Raw genomic sequence first — 10,140 nt, 5'->3', positions numbered from 1 at the left:
AATTCGGAAAGTTTCATGATTATATTTTATAATCTCTAAATTTATATGTATCTAAATTCGTCCGGGATTGGATACCCTACTGGTAATACTTTTTTTATATATTACAAGAAAAAAATAATAAATAATACACCTTTTAATAATGATTTTTAAAAATTGCATAATAAACTTTAAATACCAAAAATGATAGAAAACTGATATTTTTATACCAGAGAATATTATAAATTTCGCAAAATCACAATAACTCACTAATCGGTGACTATGATATAAACAACCTTTAATCAAACCCAAAACTTAAATACAAGTACAGAATGCCAAAAAACACATTGCTTACGAGGCAAAAGATAACATATAAATAGTTTCAGTTATATAATGAATTGTACTAATATTATTTTTTTTTACTTAAATTGTAAGTTTTTTAATTTTTCCCTTTAATTATAACCACAAACAATTAAATTTATATTCCTATTTTTTTTAAATACTAACATATTGTAAACATATAACTGCTCATGTATATTATATTGAATTAATATGTTAAAAAAAATAATTATAAAATTAAAAAAAAGTAAATCTAGATCGTTTTTCCGCGGACCATTGGTGTTCGAGTCCTGACCACGTTTTTTGTTAGAGATTCGAATAAATCGGCCAACGTACTCACGCACATTTTTATAATGTTTATTTTTACCTCGCGTTCTACAATTGAATCAAACACTCGGATAGTTTAATGGTTAAAAGAAAGGCCATAAATACATGAACAGCTCTCAAAATATATGTCAAAAAAAATCTCTCTAATGAGGCAAATTAATAAATACGTAATGGCAAGGACCATTAAAATTCAGTTAAGAGTTCGATAAAAATTTAGATTGAATTGTTTAAGTGTAACAGGGCCGAGCGAGGCACTTGCCTCAAATGAACAATGGACACCGAATTAGTGAAGTCAGTGATTTGAAAACGTTAAAAATTAAAAAAGATATTTAAAATGTGTGAGCTTAGCAATTTCATTTTCGTATCAAAGTTTTTGCCTGCTTGCTAAAATTTTTAGATATGTATTTGCTAGTCCACTTAGCGGCACGTTTGAGTATCAGGTCACGAAAGACGTCGAGTATCTTTTGCGATCTGCAATTCAAAGAAGCCGTTGAGAGTATCGTGAATTTAAAAACAACGGCTTTGAACCCATCCGCCTTTCGTATTTTTCTATAAAACCCTACTTGAAAATTATTTGAATACACATTTAATTCAAAACCATTCCTTCCACACAAAATTGTATTTACTATCCTTCTGACGCCCTTAAAATCGGTAATCTGCATAACAGGAGTATCGACAGGTGTGCATAAAAAATAATGTGTATTTTTCGTATATGTAGATGAATTTTTAAATATTTATTAAAAAAAAATTCTGCAAAATAATTATTTTACTTACATTTTGACGCTATCTGTATTTATATTTTTTACTTAGTGATTTTTTTGTGTTACGCTTCGATTTTTTAAAAAATTATTTAGCAATTCAAAAACGGTTTATCTATAAATTTCAACTATGATAATGTACGATCGAAATGATTTATAGTTAGAATAGGCAAGGTCTGAATAATGAGGTGGATGAAAAAAATCTTCCAACCATGTACTTTGCATGTATCAAGAGTCAATGTCGTGTTGTATACTATTCTGTTGACAGGTATATTTATTTACAAACGATCTAGCTGATTACAATATAAGCTTAGTTAATATTTGGCCATGTTTAAGTGGTTTATAATGCACAATATATTTTCAATCCCACTATACAAACAAAATAACTTTTTTACAGCGAACCCAAGCTTCGAGGTTTTGCTATTTGACCTTTAGATAATCACTCTTCTATGACGATTTTTCTCGTACAACATTTATTTCTCATCGGCGTTTTAAAGGCGACCAGCTTGACGATTCTAAAACTCTGGGGATATGCGGATACGCAACAACTTATTTTCTTCATTTAATTCGTGTGAAACTGTTTTTTGGTCAGCTGTAATTACTCGTTAAAAATAGCTTAGACCATATTTGACATTTAAAAATATCTAATAAATCACCTACCACTTTACAAATATTTTTAGTGCTCATCTATTTTTTTAAATCGTATAAATTGTCAACTTATTTTTTTTAGAATTTTTTTTACGTAATTTCGCATGAGTAAGAATTAACTTACTCTGCGGTTAAAATTTAATACACTATAATTATAAATGTAATAAGTACACTTTATTAAAATTATATTTTAAAGGAACAATTAAAAAATAAAAAGCATGGTAAAAAAAAAAAAATTACAAAAAAATATTTATTTAAAGTTGCATAAATTCATTTAAAAACATATTTTTTCATTTACGCGCAACTATTTCTAATTAATTTTAGTAAATTAGTAAAGGTTTTAAATTCACTAAAATTTGAAACATTTGTGCCAAACTTCACAGTCTTCGGCAGAATTAATTTCATAATTGAGCCTCTAATTATGAAAGTGGACAAAGTAATGTTTTTAAATGTATATAATCTGCTAAATATATTATTTATTTTGACATACAAATTTTGCATGTAGCTTATAGGGAAACATGAAAATTTAAGGTTTAAATTACTTTGACCGTTTACAAAATTAATCGTACGTATTTAAATATTGACTTAGTTTTATTTTTATTTAAACAATTTTTTTAATAAACCATGGTTATTAACATGTTTAATAATGATTCAAGTATTTGATTATAATATATCTTATTTTATTCTCTGGTAGTAGGATATTGGATTTTAAGATTTTTTAAATATTAATGTTAAATTGGTGGATAATATAGCAAATCTGTCATTATTATTAATCTGTTGGTAGAGTATATTATAAGTAAGGAAATACTTTTGTATATTTTTGCTTTTCCTCTTTTGGGTGAAAGGCCTGCATCTAGGGCATCCAAATATCCGGTTATACGGGTATTTTCCGGGAAAGAACCGGGTACCCGGTTTGGTTCCGGGTATTTTTTGTAAGCCGTTAAGAGTCCATTTTTTATTATATTTGAATCTTTGATTAAATATGACGTGATATATTTAATTTTACTTTATTAATTAATATCATTTTTAAAAATAATAAGGTATTGAAATAAAATCAAAATATTATGTAATTATTAATACTTTACTCAATCGAAATATTTTTACATTCCATCGTTAGGTACATATATACATATAATTACATACTACATACATGTGTAACAGTACAAAACCGAAATATTTATTTTAACACATATTTGGCAATAATAATACAAATTGCACATGAAAAATACTGAAGAAATAAATTTTATTAAAATTATAAAAGAAATTAGATGATTGTATTTATTATATGTATTATATGTAGGTAGAGAAACAAAGTTTTAGTGATGTTCTTTTTGTAAAAAGTTATATTTTAAAAACACTAACGAATCTAATGTGTTATATTTTCACCCTACAACGCATTAAAATTTATTTTTATTTACAACTGCATCCTTTCAAAATAATCCTTATCTATGCATTCGCTTATCTCGAAATCTATAGGTCGCTAAGTGCTGTCACTTTTTTTGTTGTTCAAAGACGTTAGTCGTTTAAGAACGCCGATTCGGCTCTTCCATTTAATTTGAAATAATGGAAAAAAATATTTAAATGAAATTAACCGCATACCCGTCAAAAATTACCCGGTTTTCGGTTCCATCAAAAACATTGCGGGTACCCGGGTACCCGGTTCCGGTTCTACCTGGTTCGAATGCCCTATCTGCATCATCATCTAAAGAAGTTTTATAAAAATCTTATATGGGCGATTTTGCAAAATATTCATATCGTTCTATTTTCCGTGCTATATAATATTTCTATAAATAAAATATTTACTTATGCAATTCAATGCAAAATGACAGTAATTTAATATAAATCAATTATTTGATGCTATTTGAGCAATTAATATTAAAAAGTTCGTTTATATACAGTATTAAATAAATCTTTCAAAAAGTATTCGAAAGTCATTAAATTCAACTCTTCAAGGGGCGTTTAATTACTGACGTTAATTTGGACTTTCCACGCTTTTATAGAACATTACGTCTATATGGCGTACTTACATATTATATATAAGAATAAATTTTCTTTCGGCGAATGCAAAAATATATATCTTTTATGGATGAAGTCGAAAAAAGAGGAATGAAAACAAATACTAACGAAGAGAAATTGCGTATGTATATATTAACATGCCCAAATCAAAAGTAATTCGGGGGTCGGTCGAAGCGAATGAGAAAATTGGAGGAATGAAGAAAAATGTTCCAACTAATTAATCCGATCCGACCGTGTATAATTCTTGCAGAGAATAATATTTTATGGAAGAAAATGGAATAATTAAAATTCTTTGACGCAAAATTTATCACCATATTAGGAAAATAAAATAAAATTTGTGTCACTCGAATATTTAACTAATTCGCTTAGAATATATTTAATATATTTATGGTTATATTATAAATGGCTAAGCAATGACCAAAGGTAATTTTTATTTACTTGAACATTGAGCATTTTCATAGCAAAAAATAAAATAGCTAATTATGGTATAAATTTATACTGCGATGTCATTAAATAAAGCTCCCGTCAAATAGTGACTTTAAGTAGTGTCAGACAAAGACTCCGGATATTTTATTTATAAAAAAAATTGAAATTACCTGAAGAAACTATTAAAAATGTATGGATTTAGGAAATTGTAATTATTTTTTTAATGCACTTCAAACATATTTGAGTTGAAAAAATAAGGTGCTCTATAAATTTATCAATAATAAACGATTTAAAATTTATTTTATAAATATAATTTTTCAACCAAGAAGGGAGTTACTTTTTAATAGAAGTAATACATAAAGTTTTTATTAACATTGTTGACATAATGTCAGTATCTTATAGTAATTTAAAATAGATCTAAAAATTACAAATATAAAAAAAAAACACAGAATGACAAATTTATAAATTGGAAATAATTTTTTTCGAAATAACAATCTATATTAAAAAAAAAATCAGATAGCAGAAGCTTTGTAAAATCTGTTTTGTTATCTTGGAACATAGATAAAACTTTAAAAGGTTTTTTTTAAGCAACTTATGCTGAAAACTGCAGATATATTTTTTTATGAAAACGTTAAAACAGTGTTGTAGAAAAAATCAATAATATTGCGATTTACATAGATGAAAATCATGAATACAAATTGCAACACTTTTTCAGTTGCATATATTATTGGAATGGTGCAAGTAGCTATATTTATTCTTACCTGCTTGATATTGTATCTCTTTATGATACTAATAAGGACAAAGATGATTTTAAAACATCTAAGAGTCTTAAACATAGGTGAATGTTGAAAATTATTAGTTAAAATGCGCTACCAAAAAAATATAGAAATATTTATTATGGCCACTTATGGCCTTAGGTGATAAAAAAGTAAATACTCTTTGAAATGCACAGCATACTCTTTGGAACGTGAGACTAAATATTTAATCAGTCTTATTGTTCGTACTATATATATATATATGTATACTTTTATATTAGTATTTTGTTAGACGCAATTTTTATTATGTTGGGCGTTGCATATTTAAACAGGACGGTAATGATAAATTTTCTATGCAAACTTTCACAAAAATCTTTGGAGTGAAGTAATTTTAAATAAAATAATAATTAAATTATATATAATAATACAATATCTATAAATAAGTTAGGTTATAAATTATTATTGTAACGTTAAAAATATGCTTCATTAAAATTATTCTTTATTATTATTTTTTTTATTTGTAATAATGTATTAAATTTCCTATGCATGTGACTCACTTTTACCACGATTTTAGCATTAACATTTTTTTTTAATTACACTCCATCTCACAATTCGGTCATTGCAGATAGTTCATGGATATTTTAGCATATGTTTAAAAAGTCACATTACAAACGCTTTCAGTCTATTGATTGTATTAATTAATAAAGTCCAGGTCTCGCATCGAAATATTTATGCCCACAATGAGATGATCATGTTTTACATAACTAAATGCTTTCTTGAAATCTGTTAAGCAAATGTAAACAAGTTCACAAACTTCGTAACATCTTTAAAGTAGCGCTTACATGCAGAAGAGCGCTTTTCCTGTACCCAGGCTTTTCATTAATTTAAATTGTTTTCTGCATCGTGTGTAAATTTTTTCTTGTATAAATATTAATATTATTAATTATTTTAGTCACAGTTTCTTTAATTAAGGATTTGGGTGTTTGTTGGAAATTTATCCAGCCAGAGATTTACAGGAGATCATTCAAAATGCTCGGTTTGATCTTAAGAAATGCGCACTACTACAGGAATAATTTAGTAGCGCACTCTTTATGATGCTCTAGTCCGCAATTATCTGGATTCCTGGCGTAATGAGTAAATTGAAGCTAGAAAAATTACAGCGTAAATTATTTCGATATTTATACTTAAAGGAATACGGGTATTATCCATTCTTACTTCCCATTGCTTTTATTTTAGGAACGTTTAGAAGAAGTGTTTATATAATTAAACACCACTGGAAATTGCTCAAAGGCATCGTAGACAATCCTTCAGTGCTCGAGCAGCGCAAAATGTGGACTCTGGAAGGTGGTTTTAGTTCTCGGTCGCGTCCACTTTTCTTGCCTGTAAAGTCTAGAACTGGAGCACTTGCCAACTCTTCTCTGGCAAAGGTCGTTTGTCTGCTCAATACTAGGCATAGAGGTATTTACATTTCCTTGTGCACATATGGGGTTTTGGTTTAATTCTTGTGGGACAATACCCTCCTTTTGAGGTGATTTTTGTCTGTCTTTTTTATCATGTTTACATATGTATATGTATTTTAAAATTGTAATATATTTTATACTTTTGGCAATTGTAACGCATAAGGTTAGCCTGTCAGATCTCGATGGTCATAATTTTAATAAATAAATATTAATAAAAAATGGTTATATGGTAATCGTTATATAATGTCCAATTTTTTTTTAGTTTTAATGTATATATATATATATATATATATATATATATATATATATATATATATGTATATATATATATATATATATATATATATATATATATGTATATATATATATATATATATATATATATATATATATATATATATATATATATATATATATATATATATATATTTATATAATGTCGTATCGTTATATAATGTCCAATTTTTTTTTAGTTTTAATGTATATATATATATATATATATATATATATATATATATATATATATATATATATATATATATGTATATATATATATATATATATATATATATATATTTATATATATATATATATATATATATATATATATATACATATATATATATACATATATATATATATATATATATATATATATATATATATATATATATATATATATATATATATATATAAAAATACACTTTTCGTGTATATTTGTTGATGATACGAATGAAATAAAGTGAAATTTCATTTTATCCCTTCAATATAAAGTGATATTTGACAAAATTTGTATATTTGCCTAAGAAAATATATAAAAATAAACGCAAAATTTAATTAATATGGCGTTCGGTATAATTCATTACATGTTTTTCAATTTGTATGTCCAATTAAGCAATATTGATCAATTATAGGACGTCTGTTGTGAATTTATATGTCGACGTATATTATTTTTAAAAGAATATAGTACTTTATAATATTTATTCTAAGAGGGTTTTAAAAAGCTTGTTTTTCATTGAAAATTAAATTAATTGAAAAAAATGGTATTTATGTTAATGAAATATAAAGACAGGCAAATTCTTTTTAGATATAATATATCTTATATTTATTTATTAAAATTAAGAACAATGTGACCTTACATGTTAACCTAAAGCGTCATTAATAACAATTACAAAACAATTAAAAACATTAAAAATGACAGACATAAATCACATAAATAGGTGTGCATTGTCAGAAATTGACCTAAATCGGACTAGAAAATCGTTCTAGAAATACATTTTCATTATCGATGAACTGATATCTATCGGTCAAGTAATTTGGGAATAACTTTGTGAGACCTTTAGAAATTCTAAATTAGATTGTGATTGAAAGTGATGCATTTTTAAAATCTGTGTATATAACGTACACCTGAGTCCAATGATTTCGAAACACAGAAAAAACTTAAGGTTATTCTTATATGATATATAATTATTTGCATATACAGTAAAGAAACCATACAAGTTATACATGTCAAGTATTGATTCTAGACTTTAAACATATATAAATAAATATTGCGATACCGTCACTTCAATCGCGAAATATCTAATGAAAATATTTGAATCAAGAGATCTGAAAATAATTTCCTCTTATAAAAATCGTGTCTCTATGAAAGCATTTGATTATGAGCCAAGGTGTGCGGAGAAGAGCTCAAATTTATATACCCAGCATCAAAGGAATCGGGAACGTATATTAATTTATGAATATGCGATATTTCGAGTGTGTTGAATATGTTTCTGATAACTAGCAAAATTTCATTATTACGAGCTTATGTATATAACAAGAGGTCGAAGTTTGCTATTTGCGAAAGTTTCAAGATTTCACCTTTAGTTTGTGTACTTTAGTATGTTATGCTCATAATATTTTAGTAAGCTTTAACGTTTATTGTCGGATATATTTTATTAAGAATAATCTACCATAACGTTAGCCATAAAACAAAGGATATGTGGCGGCTTTTCCCCCTTTAAATTAGAATAAAACATCTGACCGAAACACAATAGTCTTGATCCGCATAAAGTGAAATGTTATGGAGTGTCCATTTTCCCCTAGGGTCGTAGACCATATCTTTTATTTATGAAGAAGCCAACAGCGAGACAGAATACGATATTTCAAAGACAGCAACATGCAAAGGGTTAACATGGAAAAATCATTGAATGTTGAAGATTTTATTTGGGGTGTGTTTATTTATTCAGAATATATATATATATCGTACAATAACAATCAATATACTAGTAATATATGTAATTAAATGTACGTTATATAAATAAACGCAGCTTCGTGTCTCAAAGACAGACGGTTTTCAGTTATTTTACTACGTCGATCCTTTTCACGACACTTATTGGGTTAGTGTCTCAATTATGCAACGTGTTTATCTCGAGCCCCTCGAGTCATATGGATATTAAGCCGTGCTTAATGCTGATTACTCTGATTACCCTAGCAAACCATTTTCGTTGAATTAATTTGCATATTAATTAAAGTTTAGATTACGAGCCTGTAAGTCACGGGTTCGAATCCGCACGATCTGACTTAATTTTACATAAATAAAATCGAACTGACAAATTTGCAATCAGGGCATAATTTATTACACGGTGTAAAAAAATCAATAAGACTATAACTAAATAAAATCTGAAAAATAAACTTTTTTAAAGTAAGCAATTTATTATAATTAGGAAAATCGATGTTTCGATAATAAAAAATAATATTTGTGGCTACTTTTAAATGCGCCAACCAAAAATAATATTAATCTATATCGCTACATTTCTGAAGTTTAAACGTAATCAATCTTCTGAATACTTTAGATTTAAATCCCAAAGTAGTTTTCAAAGTGGACGTCGACATATGCCGGCTACGTTTAAAACTTTATCATGAAACTTTGACTCACTTTGGCCTTGTACAATTCTTAAACAATTAATTTAACTGTTATTCCGAAGTTGTATTATAATTATGAATTTGATAATATATATAATAATACAGTATTTCGTAGCAATATTATATTTATAATATATGTTTTAATCTTTATAGAAATAAAAACATTATTTTGGTAAATTTAAATTCTAAAATAAAAAATTAAAGTAACTTTAATTATATGTATCTGTGAAAAAAAAAGTTCAAAATAGAGTGGTCCATATGTTCTTGACTGGTAAACTAGAGCCGCGCGTTCGAGCCACGCTAACAGACTCGAATATTTATTTATGAAAATGCGTTGAACCGAAAAAACCGAATCAAATCTATTATGAATTATATAATTAAATATATTGATTATAAATTTCGATACAGACAATAATTTATAATTATTTATATTATTATCACCGATTCTCAGACTTAAAAATATGGTGGGTTTTATACTTATAGGTATTAAATATGTCTGATTTACTGATTAACCCAGTTAGTATAGATTTG

Source organism: Plectrocnemia conspersa, unplaced genomic scaffold (genome assembly GCF_051122295.1).
Source record: "Plectrocnemia conspersa isolate PC_06_02 unplaced genomic scaffold, ASM5112229v1 ptg000005l, whole genome shotgun sequence".
NCBI lineage: Eukaryota > Metazoa > Arthropoda > Insecta > Trichoptera > Polycentropodidae > Plectrocnemia > Plectrocnemia conspersa.
Note: the sequence above shows the minus strand (reverse complement) of the source record.